The sequence below is a fragment of the Apium graveolens genome, chromosome 3, assembly GCF_009905375.1.
Source record: "Apium graveolens cultivar Ventura chromosome 3, ASM990537v1, whole genome shotgun sequence".
Taxonomy (NCBI): domain Eukaryota; kingdom Viridiplantae; phylum Streptophyta; class Magnoliopsida; order Apiales; family Apiaceae; genus Apium; species Apium graveolens.
Window position 1 is genome coordinate 196,288,299 of NC_133649.1, and position 20,411 is coordinate 196,308,709.

Consider the following 20,411-nt stretch of genomic DNA (forward strand, 5'->3'; position numbering starts at 1 on the left):
GCCTTTTCTAGAGCATAACCCCAGAAACTTATTGAAAGATCTGCTAGACTCATCATCGATCACATCATGTCCAACAAGGTACGATTTCTCCTCTCAGAAACTCCATTCCATGGAGGCATTCCAGGAGGAGTAAGTTGTGATACAATACCACACTCCTTCAAGAAACCTTTAAACTCGAGGCTTAAGTATTCTCCTCCACGATCTGATCATAGAACTTTTATACTTTCCCCTGTTTGCTTTTCCACTTCAGCCTTGTATTCTTTGAACTTTTCAAAAGAATCGGATTTGTTCTTCAAAAGATAGACATATCCATATCTACTGAAATCATCAGTAAAAGTAATGAAGTAGTAAAAGCCACCTCTTGCCATCGTACGCATTGGACCACATACATCACTATGTATAAGTCCTAATCGTTCGGTGGCCCATTAACCTTGTCCGGTAGAAGGAGCTTTAGCCATTTTTCCAGTGAGACAAGATTTGCATTCTTCGTATGATTCAAAATCAAACTTATCCAAGTAACCATCTTTATGTAATTTGGAAATGCGTTTCTCACTTATGTGACCTAAACGACAATGCCAAAGGTATGTTTGATTTTAGTCTTTCATCTTAATACGTTTATTATCATTATTTATGTTATAGACAGGAGTATCTATATCAAGAACATATAAACCATTAAACAAACATGCAATCCCGTAGGTAACATTATTGAATGAAAAGGAACAACTATTGTTCTGAATCAAAACTGAAAAACCTTTCTTATCCAAACAAGAAATATAAATAATGTTTCTGCAAATCACAGGCACGTAAAAACAGTTATCTAGTTCTAAAACAAGCCCAGTGGGAAATGATAAACGATAAGTCCCTACAGCTAAAGCAGCAACCTTTGCTCCATTGCCAACTCGTAGGTCGACTTCTCCCTTCGCCAATGTCCTACTTCCCTGCAGTTCCTGCACATTTATACAAATGTGAGAACCACATCCAGTATCTAATACCCAAGATGTAGAAGTAGACAAATTGACTTCAACAATATAAATACCTGAATCAGAAGCAGTAACAACAACCTTCTTCTTCTTCAGATCCTCCAAATAAGCATGACAGTTCCTCTTCCAGTGACCTAGTTTCTTGCAATAGTGACAATCACCAACCTTTGGAACACCACCTTTAGGCTTCAAAGCCTTGGTCGGATCAGGTTTCGGATTGGCATTTGATTTAGATCCCATCTTCCTATTGCCTTTCCATTTACCCTTTCCTTTGGCCTTCCCCTTATTCACTATCAACATGGGAGCAGGGGATGTCTTCTGAACATTGGTCTCAGCAGTTTTCAACATAGCCAACAGTGCGGTGGGGTTCTTATCTATCTCATTCATATTGTAATTCATCACAAATTGAGAATAATTGTTGTTTAAAGATTGCAAAATTAGGTCAATTTGGTGCTCCACAGCAATTGGGGCACCCAACTTGGCAAGGTACTCAATATACCCAATCATCCTTAGAACATGTGGTCCAACTGGATCACGTTCTCCCTGCTTACATGCATGCAACGATTTGAAAGTATCATACCTCTCCTGACGAGCCTGTCCTTCAAACATGCATTTAAGGTGCTCAATCATATCATAAGAATCCATATTCTCATGTTATTTATGAAGTTCAACACTCATGGTCGCTAACATGAGACATTGAACATCCGTGTCATCATCGATATGTTTCTGATAAACATTATGTTGAGCATGGGATGCTCCTTCAGTGAGAGGTGCAGGGCGAGGGATATCTATGACATAGAGCTTGCGCTCTTGTTTGAGGACAATCCTCAAGTTCCTCTGCCAGTCAAGGAAGTTTATTCCTGACAGCTTGTCCTTCTCAAGGACTGATCGCACAGAGAAGTTGTTTGAATCGATTGCCATTTGATATCTACAATGTTTAAAATGCATAAGATAAATTAGTTTACAGAGGATTATTAAATTATGTTCAAGTGATTATTCATATATATTCAAAATATATATCTCCCACTATTTTATCAAATTAATAGCCCTAAGTATTAATTCGGAAAGAGTATCTTCTATATAATTTCTAGTGAGCCAAGATCCAAATTTTCACAACGTTTTAGTTCAGCATTGGCTTTACTCCTAAAACATGATTCAATAAGGTAGACAACATTTGTCAATTATATCAACTATATAACTCTTGGATAGTTTAGTGGAATAACATTTATTCTTATTTATCCAATAAATCTCACCAAACTCTATGCCTCTAAGTTCACAATCCTATTATGGTAACTAAGTTAAGTTAAAACCCAAAGGTCTAAAAAGTATCGTATACTTCAACACGCCGTCCCACGATAGATGGGAGTACTTCGCTCTGGCGAACCCACTCCTTATCGATCTAGGGGTTAACGCGTTGGACATATTGGAAGGCATCTAAATAACTTAATATAAACATTAAGGTTTTGTTAGTATTATAACGATCATGATCCCATCATAAAGAGATTCCTATTTTTTTCCTTGAATAAAATACTTCAAATCAATACTCGTCAATGGTTTGATTTCCAGGTAGTGGAGGAGTCACATCGGTCTCGCTTAAAACCCACAGCCTTACAAGTTCTATGAACCCGTTGTTGACAAAATCGCCCCATGTCGAAAATAAAGAAGATTCGTATTTCATTCTGTGTTTCATAAACAGGAGAATCTCATAATCGTTTGTAAATTTTAAAATCTTGAGTCGTTACAGATTTTATCTTATTTAGGCATGGCATGGGTGACGTATCTAATACATACATTCATGCATGATTAATCTAATTAAAGCATGCATCATTAACTATTCTATACATACATTCATACATCAATATGTAAAGTGAAATAAAATAAATGTGTTTGGTTATGGCCCCATCCTATGTGATCTTTATCAAGCTCATGATAAAGATCAAGGTCAATCTAATGTGGTGATGGAAATAAATACAACTACTTATTACATAAGTCTTCTTCTTTGTTTAGACTCCTTGTATGTCTCGACTTCTTCATTGAATCACCTCCATTGGATAGCCTTCTTGAGTCTTCAATTACATTACATGGTTGAAAGTAAAACTAATCTAATGAACTTCCAAGAATAACTCGAGTTACATTCGAGATTTATGATTACAAAGATTGACGACATGCAAATCGTATTTACAGACGAGTCATTGATAGCTTTGGCTATCAGTTTTGTTCAGACGCTCGTTTACCTATCGAATAGGGTATTTGTTTGCGTAAATCGGACACCAGACCCAGATTTCAGCAAATCTGCAGCAACCAATTCAGAATCCGTATCTAATATAATTCTCATAATTAGAACAAACATAAATCATGTATATATCAGTATATATGCAGATTACATAATCATCTTATGATTATACAATTCACATGAATATCATATATTCAAAACCATACATATACAAACATATTATATCAACATCAAATCATGGCGAATCACGTACATGGTCATATATCGAAAACGGTTAAACTCATAAATGAATTAAAAAAATTTCACAAGTAGCTTTGATGTCATTGAAGGGTTTTTAGCACATAAACGCAACGTAAACATAAATTTAAATCTAAAAAAACCGAAACCCTCCGCAGGATCCATGTGAAAAATAATATTTAATTCGTAGTTCAGTATGTTTACCTTAAGAAGCTTTGCGTTAATGGAAAGATAGTGGTCTTGAATGATCACCACGTAGCCCGTCGCTGGAACGATCTACGCCTTGAAGGTATCCACAGGAATGATCGCCCGGAGGATGGGTGTGTACTAGCACGTTCTTGAGGCCGCCTTCTTGCTCTCTCTATCTCTCTTCAAGCTGCTAGGGTTTATGTTTTATCAAATAAAACGTGTAACCCTAATTCTATTAGAAAAAGTTATTATATGGGCAAGAGCTATTGGGCCTCCAACCCAAAACTTAATTTTAGAGTTATTATTATTATTAAATTCAAAATTCTAATTATTGTATTATTAAGTCTCACTTAATCATCCAATAACTTAATTTTGGATTTAATATTAAATTCGAATTTCCTATTTATTTAATTAATTAAGTCACACTTAATTAATAACAAATAATTCGAATTACTTACATTTAATTTAAATCCGAATTTAAATTAAATAATCCTTCAATCATTCTTTGTGCGACCCTTTAGGTTATTATTACGTTGGCAAAAATTTTAAATCTAATTTAAAATCATAAACAATGAGCGACATCTAGTAATACATCATTGTTACCCAAGTAATAATAATTAAATCGGTGATCGATTAAACCTTTTATGTATAATGTACAATGTACTATAATCCTTTTAACCATATACTATAGATTAAACTCGAGGCATGTTATGTGTCATCCTCTTCATAATTTAATCCAGGTTTCCTTGATCGATGAGTAGACTGTAACATCAAATCAACATTTGAGCATGGCCATGCATTTCATAGTCTAACTCAAACAAGAGGCCAATAATATCATTCCTAAAATAGGAGGGTTAAATCGTTTCTTGATCATTCATATTTCTCATATGATTCATAATATACCCAATATACACTTTATCATCACCCGGTCAAAGGTAACTTTTAATGCAACCAAAGTATATTAATTCTCATATAGAAATATAATGATTTCAAGTCTAAGGACCAATACATCATTATCACTGTGAGAATTACTTATGACACAACAGACATGTAGAATCTCACATTGGGTCTTCCAGCATCATGAATATAATACATGTGCCTGTGTTTTGACTTTAGTATCACTATACCTATGATCAATGAGATGTGATCATCAGTCAACATTCACACTAGTCTTAATGCATTATTATTGTCCCTTAATAATAATACTCGACTAGGGATCTTTAGGAATATCGATACTATTCTCATAATCTCATTTTTAAAACACGTACTTAGAGATATAAAATTACATATCATATTCCAAGGTCATTTATTAATCTAACATCTTATCGCAGAAAGTAAATATATAATAATTTACTAAAGAATAATCCCTATAATCAGAATTAATAATCCAAATGTTTCATAATATAAACATAATAGTGTTGTCTCTAGGGCACAAACACTAACACAATCATAGTTCATCCTGTCGCCAAGAATGGTATTCCCAAGATGATGGAAATCTTTTTATCTTCCTGAAAATCAATAATTACAAAATCAGCAGGGAAGATGAGTTTGTCCACCTTAACCAAGACATCCTCCACTATTCCTCGCGGATAAGCGATGGAACGATCAACTAGTTGCAATGACATGTATGTCGGTTTCGGATCAGGCAGACCAAGCTTCTTGAAGATAGACACGGGAATCAGATTGATGCTAGCTCCCAAGTCATATAAACACTTGTCGAAAGACAAGTTTCCGATGGTGCAAGGAATAGTGAAGCTTCCAGGATCTTTAAGCTTCGGAGGCAACTTCTGTTGTAGCACAATACTACATTCCTCCATAAGAGCAACGCTCTCTAAGTCATCGAGCTTCACTTTCCGAGAGAGAGTACCTTTCATAAACCTCACATAGCTATGCATTTGTTCAAGAGCTTCAGCGAAAGGTATGTTTATAAGAAGTTTCTTGAACACTTCCAGAAACTTAGCAAATTGCTTATCCAACTTCTGCTTCTGCAGCCTTTTAGGAAAAGGAGGTGGAGGATAGACCTGTTTCTCCCCTGTATTACCCTTAGGAGGAGTGTGTTCCACAGTTTTCTTCCTTGATTCCACTTCTGCTTCCTTCTGCACATCTTCTTCATCCAAAAATTCAGATTCTGGAACTTGAGATTTTTCAGGGCTTGCACCCTTCCCAGACCTCAATGTAATTGCCTTAACCTCCTCTTCTGCTTCCCTCTTGCCTAGAACTTCTGTATCACTAGAAAGCATTCCTGGTAGTCGATTCAATAAGGCGTTAGCAATTTGTCCTATCTAGTTCTCTAGAGTCTTGATAGAAATAGCATGGCTTTGGCATATAAGAGCCTGGTTTTTGCACATAAGCCTTATTGGATTTTAAACGCAGCGGGAGCATGGCAAAACACTTTTACACATATAAAATCCAAATAAAAGCATATAAATCATGAATAAAAATTCGAGGGATCGAATCTAACCTTTTAAAATAATTCGAAGACAACGATCAGAGATCCTTAGCAGTTGCTCCTCAAATGTGAAGCACTCCACCGGTATCCACCAAGAAAACGATGTTAAGGAGGAGGAAGGAGGTGGAGAGAATTGGGTTTTCCAAACTTTTTGGGTTTTCGGGTTTCGATGTGGGTTAGAATAAAATAGGGTCTATAATAGTGTATTTATAGGCAAAATTTTCAGCTGAAATTTTCCCATAAATATTATTATTATTATCCCATTTATTATTCTCATTAATAATTAAAACACCGTTTAATAATTAATCCTTTTTCTAAACACTTTAGAAATAATTCTCTCTCTTGATTTAATTTCCAAAAATTAAATCCTTTAATTAATAATATTAAGAACTTTTCTTAATTAATTTATAATCAATTAAATCTCATTTAATCAATTATTAAATTTGCCAATTAATTATTTATTTCATAAATAAATAATTATTAGCCATTATTAATTAATTCCTGCACCATTAAATCATTCTCTTTTTATGGTGTGACCCTATAGGTTCAATATTAAGCCGGTAGTAGAAATAAATAATAATAAAACTATTTTATTATTATTTATATAAATTCTCTAATTTATTAAATATGATTAATTAATTAATCACATTTATTCTACATCATGAGGGATACTTCTCAGCATATCGCGACTATCGGGATAATATGAATTCACTGCTTAGAATACCAAGAACCTATTCAGTGAATAGTTACCGTACAATAAACTCCTTCTACCCTACAATGTCCCGATTAAATACAAGGCATGGATATCGTGTCAGGCCTATCTAATTAAATCACTTGCTTACCATTTAGTATGGGTATTTCTATGCAAATTAGAAACTCCTTTCTAATTTCATTCACTCTGGCCAGAGATTCCTGAACTAGCATAAGTGGATCAGCCTTGAATATTCGCTTCCTTCACTGGAAGGGGTAGATCCTTTATTGATCATACACTATCTTCGTGTACAAATTCTTATACCCAGAAGAGCCCTAATAATTGTCCCTGGAGACTAAGAACTAAACCAAAGCATAGTTCAGTGTACACAAGATGACTATGATGACCTCAAGTCTAAGGATACTTGTACAACTATCACTAAGCGAACAACTGCTGACACGTGAGTGAACTCCATCAGTTGTTCAGCTGGGCGAGTCATGTTCAGTGAACTTATTCTATAATAAGCACCTACATACTAGCTATAGTGTCACCACACTGGTCTATGAGAACAGACATCCTTCATAATGAAGCAAGCATAGTATATACGGATCTTTGCGGATTATTAATTACCAGTTAGTAATCCTACGACCAGGAACTATTTAAGTTTAGAGTTATCATATTTTTAGGTCTCACTATTATGATCTCATCATAATCCATAAAAAGCTTTACTCTAAACTATGTTATATCTTATTTAAACACTTAAATAGATAAAGCCCGTAATAAAAGCAAAACAAGTCTTTATTAATATCAATGAAATCAAAACAGATTACATAAAAGTTATTCCTAAATCCTAATACATGATTGGACTTAGGACATATTCCTTTCAATCTCCCACTTGTACTAAAGCCAATCACTCTGGTATCTAATACCCATCTTGTCTTTATGACGATCAAAGTGACTTTCATAAAGTAGCTTTGTGAGTGGGTCTGCTATGTTGTTATGTGTGTCAACTCTAATTCAATACAATACAAGAAATGTTACCGCGCTCCCACTAACCCTTTTTTAGACGCATGGTTCATCTTCGTTTTTGATAAAATCAAACTCTTTGATTGTCTCATCAAAATGAATGTTCCATCTTTCGAGAAGCCTACTTTAAACCACATATGGTTCACAGCAGCTTACACACTAGGTTTTCATTTCTCTTGGAAAGAAAACCATCTGGCTAATTGCTAGATCTCATAGTCGTAGTAAGCAGCATTCGCAAGTAAAATCCGAACTGATTTTAACAGGGCTACAGGTAAAAGGTTTCATCAAAGTCAATCCATTGCCTTTGTTTGAATTCTTTTGCCACAAGCCTGGCCTTAAAGGTCCCCACCTGGCCATCTGCTCTAATCATTCTTTTGTATCCCGTATACATAGATTTCTTTCCGGATTTCATGGCACTATGCCATTTCTCTGAGTCAACACTACTCATAGCCTCATTATAGGTCACAGGGTCGTCATCATCAATGATCGACAACTCATTGTCATTCTCAATGACAAGGCCATAATACCTCTCAGGTTGGCGAGACACTCTCCCTGATCTATGAATGGGCTGTTCCACAAAAGGTTGTTCAGTCAGAACAGGTGTTTCCACTTGATCTGTAGTAGTTTGTGCTTCTTGAACTTCATCAAGTTCAATTTTGCTCCCACTGTTTCCTTCAAGGATAAACTCCTTTTCCAAGAAGGTAGCATGTCTGGAGATAAACACCCGATGATCGGTGCAAAAGTAATACCCTAAAGTCTCTTTAGGATATCCCACAAAACTCATTTTACGGATCGATATTCCAGCTAATCTGGGTCAACTTACCTGACATAAGCTGGACATCCCCAAATCTTAACGTGTTTAAAACTCAGTTTCCTTTCTTTCCATATCTCATACGAAGTTTGAGGAACAGATTTGGAAAGCACCTTATTCAGTAAATATGCTGAGGTTTCCAATGCATAACCCCATATGAATACTGGAAGATTTGCATAGCTCATCATGGACCGAACTATGTCTAACAAAGTTCGATTTCTCCTTTCAGATACCAATCTGGAGGCGTCCACTAGGAGACTATACCATTTACTTTGAGATAATCTAGAAACACTCCATTAAAGTATTCACCACCTCGATCTGATCGAAGAGTTATAATACTATGTTTGGTTGTTTCTCCACTTCATACTTATATTCTTTGAACTTTTTAAAGGCCTCAGACTTGTGTTTCATCAAACACATATCCGAATCCAGATCTATCATCTATGAAAGTAATGAAGTATGAAAATCCACCCATGGCTTGCGTAGACATTGGTCCACATACATTTGTGTGTACCATTCCTAGCAAATCTGCAGCCCTCTCTCCATGTCCACTAAATGGAGACTGCAATGCCACTATAAAGTGAGATTTTCATCATCCCTTTTCTTTTATTAGTTTGTTCAATCTGAAATAAATTATGTCATATACATACAGACCATTATTTAAAGCACCACGTCCATAAAGAATATTATCTCTAAGAATAGAACATTCATTATTCTCAATAATACATGAAAATCCAGCCAAATCTAACATGGGAATAATATTCCTCACAATCGAGGGAACAAAATAACAATTATTTCAAACAATAGTCTTGCCCGTAGGCCTATGTAAATGAAATGATTCTACATCTTCAGCAGCAACTCTTGCTCCATTTCCATCAGTAGAATCACCTCCTCTTCCTCAAGAGTCCTACTTCTCCTTGGTCCCTGCAACAAATTGCAGATTTGAGAACCACAGGCGGTATCTAATACCCAATTAGAAATTTGATTTAATGACATATTCATTTCTATCATGAACATACCTGAATCAGAAGCGGTAGTCTCACTACCCTTCTTCTTCTTCAATTCTGCAAGGTAAACCTTGCAGTTCCTCTTCCAGTGCCCCACCTTGTTACAGTGAAAGCAAACAACTTTGCTCTTGGGGTCTTCAGCTTTTGGTGGAACCGGCGTTTTCTCACCTACTTTCTTCTTCTTGGAAGGGTTCCTCTTCCTTTTCTTAGGATTGGAACCTTCACCAATTAGAAGAACAGAACTCTTCTTAGGGGGAAAATTCGATTCCGCAGTCTTCAACATGTTGTGGAGTTCAGGCAGGCTGACATCGAACTTATTCATGTGAAAGTTCACAACAAACTGCGACAACGAACTCGGAAGCGATTGCAAGACCAAGTCTTGGCTCAGCTCCCCATCCATGGCAAAACCAAGTTGTCCAAGACGTTCAATCAAATTGATCATCTTAAGTACATGGTCATTCACAGATGATCCCTCAGACATCCTACACCCGAACAGCTCCTTCGATATCTCATATCGAGCTGTCCTCCCCGCCACATCATACAACTCTTGTAGATGCATTAGGATAGTGTGAGCATCCATATGCTCATGTTGCTTCTGTAGCTCAATGTTCATGGAAACTAGCATGATGCATTAAGCAACATTTGCACATCTATCCACTTACGATACACAACATGTTCATCATTATGTGCATCACTAGCAGGTTCAGTAGGCTTAGGTGAGTCAATCACGTATTCCAGCTTCTCAATCTGAGAACAATTCTCAAGTTTCGAAGCCAGTCAGCATAATTAGGACCAGTCAATTTATGAGCATCTAGTATGCTCCTGAGTGATAGTGCAGAAGACATAATGTATATTATAAATCTGTAAATGATAAACACATAACAACACTTAGCAAATATTCGATTTCATTTTAAAAACACTATATAAATCGGGTCTTTATTCATAAGTGGCTCCCACTAGTTTATCTAATTTATTCAACCCCCTATGTGAAAAATTAAGCATTCATAATGCTAGTGGGAATAGGGATCCTACATTCCATTACACAACCCCGGGTGTAGCACGAACCGCCATGTAATGTTCAATAGGCAGACAACTCTTGTCATTTACATCTCATGTTATTCCCTAATCAAACTTTAGCCTCTTGAATAATTGAGTCTCGGCTGTAGCACGACAAACTCAATATTCTAAGTCAAGTCTAACCCAACATTCCGTACAGTTGAATCAGTCCCCAAAGGCCCACGGCTGTAGCACGTACCGACCTTTAGATTCTTATTCAATGTACACATCTCTATGTAATAGACAAGTATTTCTTATTTCGAAATCAAAGCCCTCGGCTATAGCACGAACCGACAATGATTCAAAAATAAGAACTACTTTTCTATCATGTTGGAAGGCTATGACCGACACAAGCCCGTTGTGTCATTGGCCAATTACTACTTGATATTATTTAATTTTAGAGGGATTATATTACGTTACAATCATAATCATATTATAAAGAGATTCTTCCTTTTAAATTAAATATTTCAAATCAATAATCAATAATCAGATGATTCCCAGATCGGGTGGAGCATTGTCAAGAGGCGTCACTTAATAACCCTTTCTTACAGATAGAAATCTGTTGTTGACAGAATCATCCTTTCTCTCATATCGGAAATTCATATTCAATTAAGTGTTTCATAAACACAAGAATCTCATGATTGTATTCTTAATATTATTCTTAAGGTTATGAAACAATTTCACTATACTAGGTTGTCTAACAAACGCCTTATGTTCATTTAAGTTCACCTAAATCTATCATCGCATGATAAACTAAGCATATATCACATATATCAACATGAATAAACATCAAGGTAGGCATGTTATATCATCTAGCATATAGAACTAAGCATTATACATCTCTATGTATCACATGAAGCATTTAAAATCAATTCAAACGATCAAAAACAGCTTTAAAACACTTCATGGAATATAAACAGTTCAAAACTTTTATATAAACTAAAATTGATCACTCCATTAGATCCTTCTCGGAAAAATGAATCCAACGGTATATTGCACGCCCAAAACGGAGTTACGAAACTCCCTGAAAATCAATTTTAAAATCAACAGAAGGGCTGTAACGCATTCCGGTGACGCGTTACAAGCCCTGTAACGCATTCCGGTGATGCGTTACACCCCTTTTAAGCCATTAAAGGGTGTAACACATTCCGTGAATGCGCCACAGGTGTGTAACGCATTCCCGGAATGCGTTACACCCCTATTTTTTTTTTCAGCAGCCGCCGCCGCCCTTTCTCGAATTCCGTGCAAGTCAGACCTGACAGCCTGACATTCTCGATCTTTCTGTGCAGCAGCAGACAAACAGCAGTGCAGTACAAACATAGCAGATGTATATAAACATATATATATACTATATATACATATATTACTTATTTAATTACGAATTTAATTGTAAGAACTTGAAAAATTCATAATAAAAAATCTATACATCCTAAAATATGAAAAAAATACCCAGACGATCTACAACACTTGTAGAACCCAGATCAACATTCAAAATTATTCTGAGAAACGATTTCTCATCGGACAAAATTAATCCATGATATAACTTGTAAAAATCATAATTAATTCATACAAGCACATAAAATTCTGAAATTTTTACCAAAAATCTATATACATACAACCTATGCTCTGATACCATTATTGGATTTTAAACGCAGCGGGAGCATGGCAAAACACTTTTACACATATAAAATCCAAATAAAAGCATATAAATCGTGAATAAAAATTCGAGGGATCGAATCTAACCTTTTAAAATAATTCGGAGACAACGATCAGAGATCCTTAGCAGTTGCTCCTCAAGTGTGAAGCACTCCACCGGTATCCACTAAGAAAACGATGTTAAGGAGGAGGAAGGAGGTGGAGAGAATTGGGTTTTCCAAACTTTTTGGGTTTTCGGGTTTCGATGTGGGTTAGAATAAAATAGGGTCTATAATAGTGTATTTATAGGCAAAATTTTCAGCTGAAATTTTCCCATAAATATTATTATTATTATTATCCCATTTATTATTCTCATTAATAATTAAAACACCTTTTAATCATTAATCCTTTTTCTAAACACTTTAGAAATAATTCTCTCTCTTGATTTAATTTCCAAAAATTAAATCCTTTAATTAATAATATTAAGAACTTTTCTTAATTAATTTATAATCAATTAAATCTCATTTAATCAATTATTAAATTTGCCAATTAATTATTTATTTCATAAATAAATAATTATTAGCCATTATTAATTAATTCCTCCACCATTAAATCATTCTCTTTTTATGGTGTGACCCTGTAGGTTCAATATTAAGCCGGTAGTAGAAATAAATAATAATAAAACTATTTTATCATTATTTATATAAATTCTCTAATTTATTAAATATGATTAATTAATTAATCACATTTATTCTACATCGTGAGGGATACTTCTCAGCATATCGCGACTATCCGGATAATATGAATTCACTGCTTAGAATACCAAGAACCTATTCAGTGAATAGTTACCGTACAATAAACTCCTTCTACCCTACAATGTCCCGATTAAATACAAGACATGGATCTCGTGTCAAACCTATCTAATTCAATCACTTGCTTACCATTTACTATGCGTAGTTCTATGCAAATTAGAAACTCCTTTCTAATTTCATTCACTCTGGCCAGAGATTCCTGAACTAGCATAAGTGGATCAGCCTTGAATATTCGCTTCCTTCACTAGAAGGGGTAGATCCTTTATTGATCATACACTATCTTCGTGTACAAATTCTTATACCCAGAAGAACCCTAATAATTGTCCCTGGAGACTAAGAACTAAACCAAAGCATAGTTCAGTGTACACAAGATGACTATGATGATCTCAAGTCTAAGGATACTTGTACAACTATCATTAAGCGAACAACTGCTGACACGTGAGTGAACTCCATCAGTTGTTCAGCTGGGCGAGTCATGTTCAGTGAACTTATTCTATAATAAGCACCTACATACTAGCTATAGTGTCACCACACAAATGTCTATGAGAATATACATCCTTCATAATGAAGCAAGCATAGTATGTACCGATCTTTGCGGATTATTAATTACCAGTTAGTAATCCTACGACCAGGAACTATTTAAATTTAGAGTTATCATCTTTTTAGGTCTCACTATTATGATCTCATCATAATCCATAAAAAGCTTTACTCTAAACTATGGTATATCTTATTTAAACACTTAAATAGATAAAGCCCGTAATAAAAGCAAAACAAGTCTTTATTAATATCAATGAAATCAAAACAGATTACATAAAAGTTATTCCTAAATCCTAATACATGATTGGACTTAGGACATATTCCTTTCAAGCCTCAACTCCTCCAATTCAGATTTTTCATTCGAAGATTGACTTGCATCATGAGTTAGTTGTTGAAGTTGGAGTTGTCTTGGTGCAAATTGTTGTTGAAAACCAGGAGGGTTGAATTATTTTTCTCCAAACTGTTGGAACGGCTGTTGCATCGCATTCTGATTGTTGCTTCCATCTGAAGTTAGGATGATTCCAGTTGTCAGGATGATACAAACTGAGCTGATTCACTAGATATAGCGCATTGTTTCGTCGGATTTGAACCTGCACACAACTCACAAACTCTGGTTATCTGATTAACACCATAGTTAGCCAGAGAATCAATCTTCATAGAAAATGCCTTTAGTTGAGCAGTGATAGCTGTAGCTGTATCCACTTCAAGAACTCCTGCTACCTTACCCTATGGCAATCTCTGGCTTGGATACTGATATTCATTAGGAGCCATCAGTTTAATTAGATCATAAGCTTCCTCATAACTCTTGGCCCATAATGCTCCACCTGATGCTGCATCGAGCATGGGTCTTGACTGTGCTCCCAACCCGTTATAGAAACAATTGATGATCATCCAATCAGGCATTCCATGATGAGGACACTTCCTAAGAATCTCCTTGTAGCGCTCCCAAGCTTCATATAGAGATTCTCCCGATTGCTGCAAATTGAGTAAGAGCATTTCTGATTGCTGTTGTCTTCGCCATAGGGAAGAATTTAGTAAGAAACATTTGAGAAAGATCTTCCCAAGTAGTAAATTGAGAATGGGAACAGTCTCAGTTTCACCGCATCCTCAGACACACCATTGAACCTGAAGGTGTCGTAGATCTCTATGAAATCCCTAATGTGCATATTGGGATCTTCCATTGGAGAACCCCCAAACTAGACTGAATTCTATACCATCTGAATTATGCTAGGCTTGATCTCAAAGGTATTAGCTGTGATAGCTGGCCTGACAATGCTAGATTGAATGTCATTGATCTTGGATTGAGAAAAATCCATCAAGGCTTTCGTTCGTGCTGCTGGATCTCCCATTGTAATGAGTACCTGAAATACAACAAGTAAACCGTGAAAGTAAAAAAGTCCGAGTTAGTGAACTTTAACGACCACTGATGACAAGCACATAAACTAAAAATTAACACCGAGTCCCCGGCAGTGGCGCCAAAAACTTGTTAGGATGTTAACACGCGCTAATAATACCGCAAGTATAGGCGTTCGCAAGTAGTATAAGATTTTAGATCAAATTCGTTCCCACATAGACTATTTGGTTAATTTAAGAATATGCACCTATGCAACAATGATATGGTTATTATCCAATGCTAAGACAAATAATAAGTTGAGATTGTTATAACTAAGAATTAAAGTAACAATTATAACTAATAGAACAAGAATGGTTGAATTAATATATATGACAAATATGGGATCCTAACTTCATTAAATACTTCATTAGATAGCCTTTTGTTCTTAACCTTAGAATGTAATGGTGATGACACTAATCAGATAACACAAAACTAGTAAACGCCAACTTTCATTGTACGAATACCCTACTACCAAGCATCCACAAAAGAGATAGAAGTTGGATAGACACCAATTATGCTTAGTCCTTGTATGTCTATAAGAATTGAAAACATAACGGTTTAATGCGCAAGTTATCTATCGTGATTACATAGGGCAAGTAAGATGGTTAAAATTACCTACGAATTATGCATAACAATAACACATGAACCTATGCTAGCATGGCAAGTTCTAAACCTCTATAATCATTATCACTTCAATAGAGATTAACACGCTATCTTATATGTTAGCTACGCACATAAGACGAATAAGCACAACCAGTACTAGGTTATCATATAATCACCACACACTAAGGTATCGAAACAATTTAACTAAAGAAATCCATAAATATATCCGTTAGAACCCCACGATAAAGATTAGTTCATAATCGAACTCATCATCACCATGGGTTCCAATGAAAGCATGATATAAAATAATATAAGAGTAATAGGGATCAAAGACAAATTGAAAACATGCATCCAAGTATCAACTATATTAAAGAAAACAAAAGTCTTCTTCTCCGTAGCCGTCTCATGCTCTCTAGATCTTCTTATTGCTCTCCCAGGTCTCCTTTTTGTTGAAAACGTCTTTTTATTTATATATATAGGCTCCAGGATGACCAAGACTCTCAAATCTTCAATTTCGATTAAAATCAGGATTCTTGTGTAGAAACCGGGCGCGGGCGCGCTGCTACAGGGCGCGGCCGCACTGGAATAGTCTTTTCAGCGGTGCGAGCGCGCTTGTTCTGGCGCGGCTGTGCTGACATTCTGGAAAAATTCTGACAATTCTTCTTTTGGCCGTATCTTGAGTTTTGCTCGTCAGAATTAGGCGATTCAACTGCCCACACGAAGCTAACAAGATTTTCTACAACTTGAGAATGACATAGGCTTCCAATTCTGATCTCTATCAGAATATTTCTTTGAAAAGCTTCTTTCTTCATCCAACTAGTGCCTGCAATGCAATAACACAAAAACACATCAAAAATACCAACAACTTGAGTCCAAAACACCAACTTAAGCCTGTAATGAAGTGTTCCAAGTAGATATAAAATCCACTTATCATTAGGCCCTAAATAATTTTGGGGGTATTATTTTTATAACTAAAAATATTAATTATATATTATTTTATTATTATTTTATTATACAAAAATTAGAGAACTACTAAAATTCCCTGAAAATCGGATTAGGGTTTTGAATTCAGGTCAGAGAATCAAACCGTGATTTTGATCGATTTTTAGCACCAAATCATATCATGTAAGTATCCAAATCAATGATCTTGATCTGTTCTACATGTTTATACCATCAATTTCATATTTTGATGCATAGATATTCAAGTTTTATTTTAGGGTTATGAACTAAAATTAGGGCTTTTTGATTCTAGGGTTATTTGATTAATTTGATGATTGATATAGATTTATTTGAGTTTGTACAGTCGATTTGTGCTATCAATTTCATCAAACGATTCCTAGATAGTGTAATTCGATTCCTAGGTTAGTTAGGTGTTAGGGGTTTGGTTATATAGTTTATAAGCATTGATTTAAACTATAGAACGTGAAGCTTTATGTACAAATGAAGTAGATCGGTTTTTTACCGATTTTTGGTTTGATTTGGCCGGAGATTAAGATCCAGGGATATTTTTGGTCGATGAATGGTTGGAATTGATTCTTAGTGATGTGATGAATGAAAACCCCGTAAAAACAACACCAAATAGTGATGTTTTGGCCCAGAACGGGACTCACCGGAGTCCGGTGAGACTCGCTGGATTCTGGGTTTCATCCTAGATTCCTGTGGTGTTCTTCACCGACCCGGATTGAGACCCATTGACCCGTTTTCTGTAACCCAGTTTTGATCCTAAATTCCCTAATTCAATTTTGAGAAATCTGTTTCTGGATTTTTATTTTTATTTTTATTTTATAAATTCAAAAATCAGTTTTATTTACTTAAAATAAATTGATCAATTAATTCAATTAATTAATTAATTAATTTTATAAAAAATCTTAATTATTTTCCAAAATTTGAAAATTATTTATTTATTATTTATTTAAATTCATTAATCATTTTGATGATTAATCAGTTTATTTAAATAATTTGTTTTAAATTCATTTGAATTGCAAAAATTATGGAAAAATCGTTTTTAATTCTAATATTTCCAAAATAATTATTTAAAAATATTATTAAAATTTATTTAATTTGAATAATTAGTTATTTTTATAATAATTGAATTATTCTTATTAATTGAATATTAATTGAACCGTTTATCCGTTTTAAACGAAACTACCGTGTTTAGTCTCAGAAATATCTTCTGCTTCCATTAAAAATACTTTCAATAAATAAAATCTTTCGTTTCGAAAGGACGCTTGATGTTGTAAAGGTTTCTGAGTTGCATAACTATCTAAAAGTTATATTTCGACTCGATTTCAATTTTAAACACATCGAGTCAAATGTTTTGACGAACTGAATCATATGTAACATGAATAATGTTATACGTTCCTTATATGTTTTGTTAAGTGGAATTTATATCCACTTATATCGCTTCTTAAAGCTTTGAATTGATTTTTGTACTCAAGTTATTTGTGTTTTTGATGTGTTTTTGTAGTATTTTGCATTTCAAGCATAAATAAGGGATCGAGGAGATTTAGCATTGCTTTGGTGCTAAATTGGTGTTAACAAGATGTCCTAGGAGTTTTCTCGTGGAATTACATCATGAAACAGCAAATAAAAGAAAGCAAATCAGTTTTTTCAGAATATCAGCGCGCCCGCGCCAGAGAAGGAGAAGGACAGCGCGCCTGCGCTCGTGAAGCGCGCGTCCGCGCCAGGTCGGGATTTTAATATCCTATTACAAATAAAAGATGGTATTTATGGGCTTCTAGATTAATTAGGCTGCTATATAAATATTATTTGAAGACGTTTTTCGTAACGGTGCTTAAGGAGAAGACATCGAGAAGCCCTGGGAGCACAAATACAACCAAGGTGAAGAGGATCTAGTTTATTCTTGTAATTATTTGTTTTAAATTGTAATCTTTGATGCTAGTTTTCTTGTTTGTTGAACTTATTACTCTTGTTTAACGTACTTTGATTATCATTCAGTTTTATAAAGAATTAGTTTATTATATCATGCTTTCATCGGAACCCACGGTGATGATGAGTTCGGTTATGGGCTAATTGTTATCGTGGGGTTCTAGCGGATTTACTATTGGATTTCAATAGTTAATATGTTTTGATACTTAGTGTGTGGTGATTGTATGATATCCTAGTATTGGTCGTGCTTATTCGTCTTATGAGCATCGCGAACTTATAAGATAGCGTGTTAATCTCTATTGAAGCGAAAGTGAATATAGGGGTTTAAAACTTGTCATGCTAGCATAGGTTCATGTATTTGTTATGCATGATTCGTACGTAATTTTAACCATCTTACTTTCCCTATGTAATCACGATAGATAACTTGTGCATTAAACCGTTATGTTGTCAAATTCTATATACATATAGGGTCTCAATATAATTGGTGTCTATTCAGCTTCTATCTCTTTTGTGGATGTCTGGTAGTAGGGTATTCGCACAACGAAAGTTGGCGTTTACTTGTTTCGTGTTATCTGATTAGTTATCATCACCAGTGCATGCTAAGGTTAAGAACAAAAGGTTGTTGAATGAAGTAGTAATGAAGTTAGAATCCCATGTTTGTCTTATATAGTAAATCAACCTTTTAATCTCTTAGTTTAATTGCATATTAGGTAATATCTTAGTGAAAACAATCTCAACTTGTTATCATCTTAGCATTGAATAATAACCATACCATTGTTGCATAAGTACATTGATTGAAATTAACCCAAATCAGTCTCTGTTGGAATGAACTAGAATTAATTCTATATTACATGTGATCGCGTATACTAGCGTGAATATTAGCGCGTGTTTTCATCCTAACAAGTTTTTGGCGCCACTGCCGGGGACTCGGTGTTAATTTTTAGTTTATGTGGTTGACATCAGTGGTCGTTAAAGTTCACTGACTCGGATATTTTACTTACTTGTTTACTGGTTGCTTTTTCAAGTACTCTAGAGAGCATTTATGCAAACGCGTTCTCGATCTCGAAAGAGAACACTGGATAAAGCGGAGGAAGAAGTTTTGGTAGAGGAAGAAGTTCTTGTAGAAGAGGAGAAAGTTGAAAAAGAAGGTCTTGTCGCAATGGGTGAACCAGAAGCAAATACCAAGGCTTTGATGGACTATTTTCAACCAAAAATCAATGATATTCGGTCTAGCATTGTCAAACCAGCCATCACGGCTAACACTTTTGAAATCAAGGCTAGCACGATTCAGATGGTGCAGAACTCAGTTCAGTTTGGGGGTTCTCCGACGGAAGATCCCAACATGCATATCAGAGATTTCATCGAGATCTGCGAAACTTTCAAATTCAACAATGTCTCTGAAGATGCTATTAAGTTGAGGCTTTTCCCATTCTCTCTGATGGATAAAGCTAAGTGATGGTTGAATTCTCTACCACCAGGCTCTATCACCACAAGTGAGAAGATCTTGCTCAGAAGTTTCTCACTAAATTTTTCCCTATGGCGAAGACAGCTTCTATCAGGAATGCTCTTACTCAATTCACGCAGCAATCGGGAGAATTTTTATGTAAAGCTTGGGATCGTTATAAGGAGATGCTTAGAAAGTGTCCTCATCATGGGATGTCTGACTGGATGATCATTAACTGCTTTATAATGGGTTGGGTGTGACTTCTAGACCCATGCTTGATACAGCATCAAGTGGAGCCTTATGGGCTAAGAGCTACGATGAAGCTTATGATTTGATTGAACTGATGGCTGCTAATGAATACTAGAACCATTCTCAGAGACTGACTCAAGGCAAGGTAGCAGGAATTTCGGAGGTAGATG

General features: G+C 35.3%; 2 non-coding genes across 2 annotated transcripts; one reads left to right on the top strand and one right to left on the bottom strand.

Annotated features, from left to right (window-relative positions):
• The first annotated feature begins 14,564 nt into the window (after positions 1-14,564).
• LOC141716454 (small nucleolar RNA R71) lies at positions 14,565-14,669 on the top strand. Its single transcript, XR_012573164.1, has one exon. It is a non-coding gene; the product is annotated as a small nucleolar RNA R71 (small nucleolar RNA).
• Positions 14,670-20,099: 5,430 nt separating this feature from the next.
• Positions 20,100-20,206, bottom strand: LOC141715464 (small nucleolar RNA R71). Its single transcript, XR_012572226.1, has one exon. It is a non-coding gene; the product is annotated as a small nucleolar RNA R71 (small nucleolar RNA).
• Between the last annotated feature and the right edge of the window lie 205 nt (positions 20,207-20,411).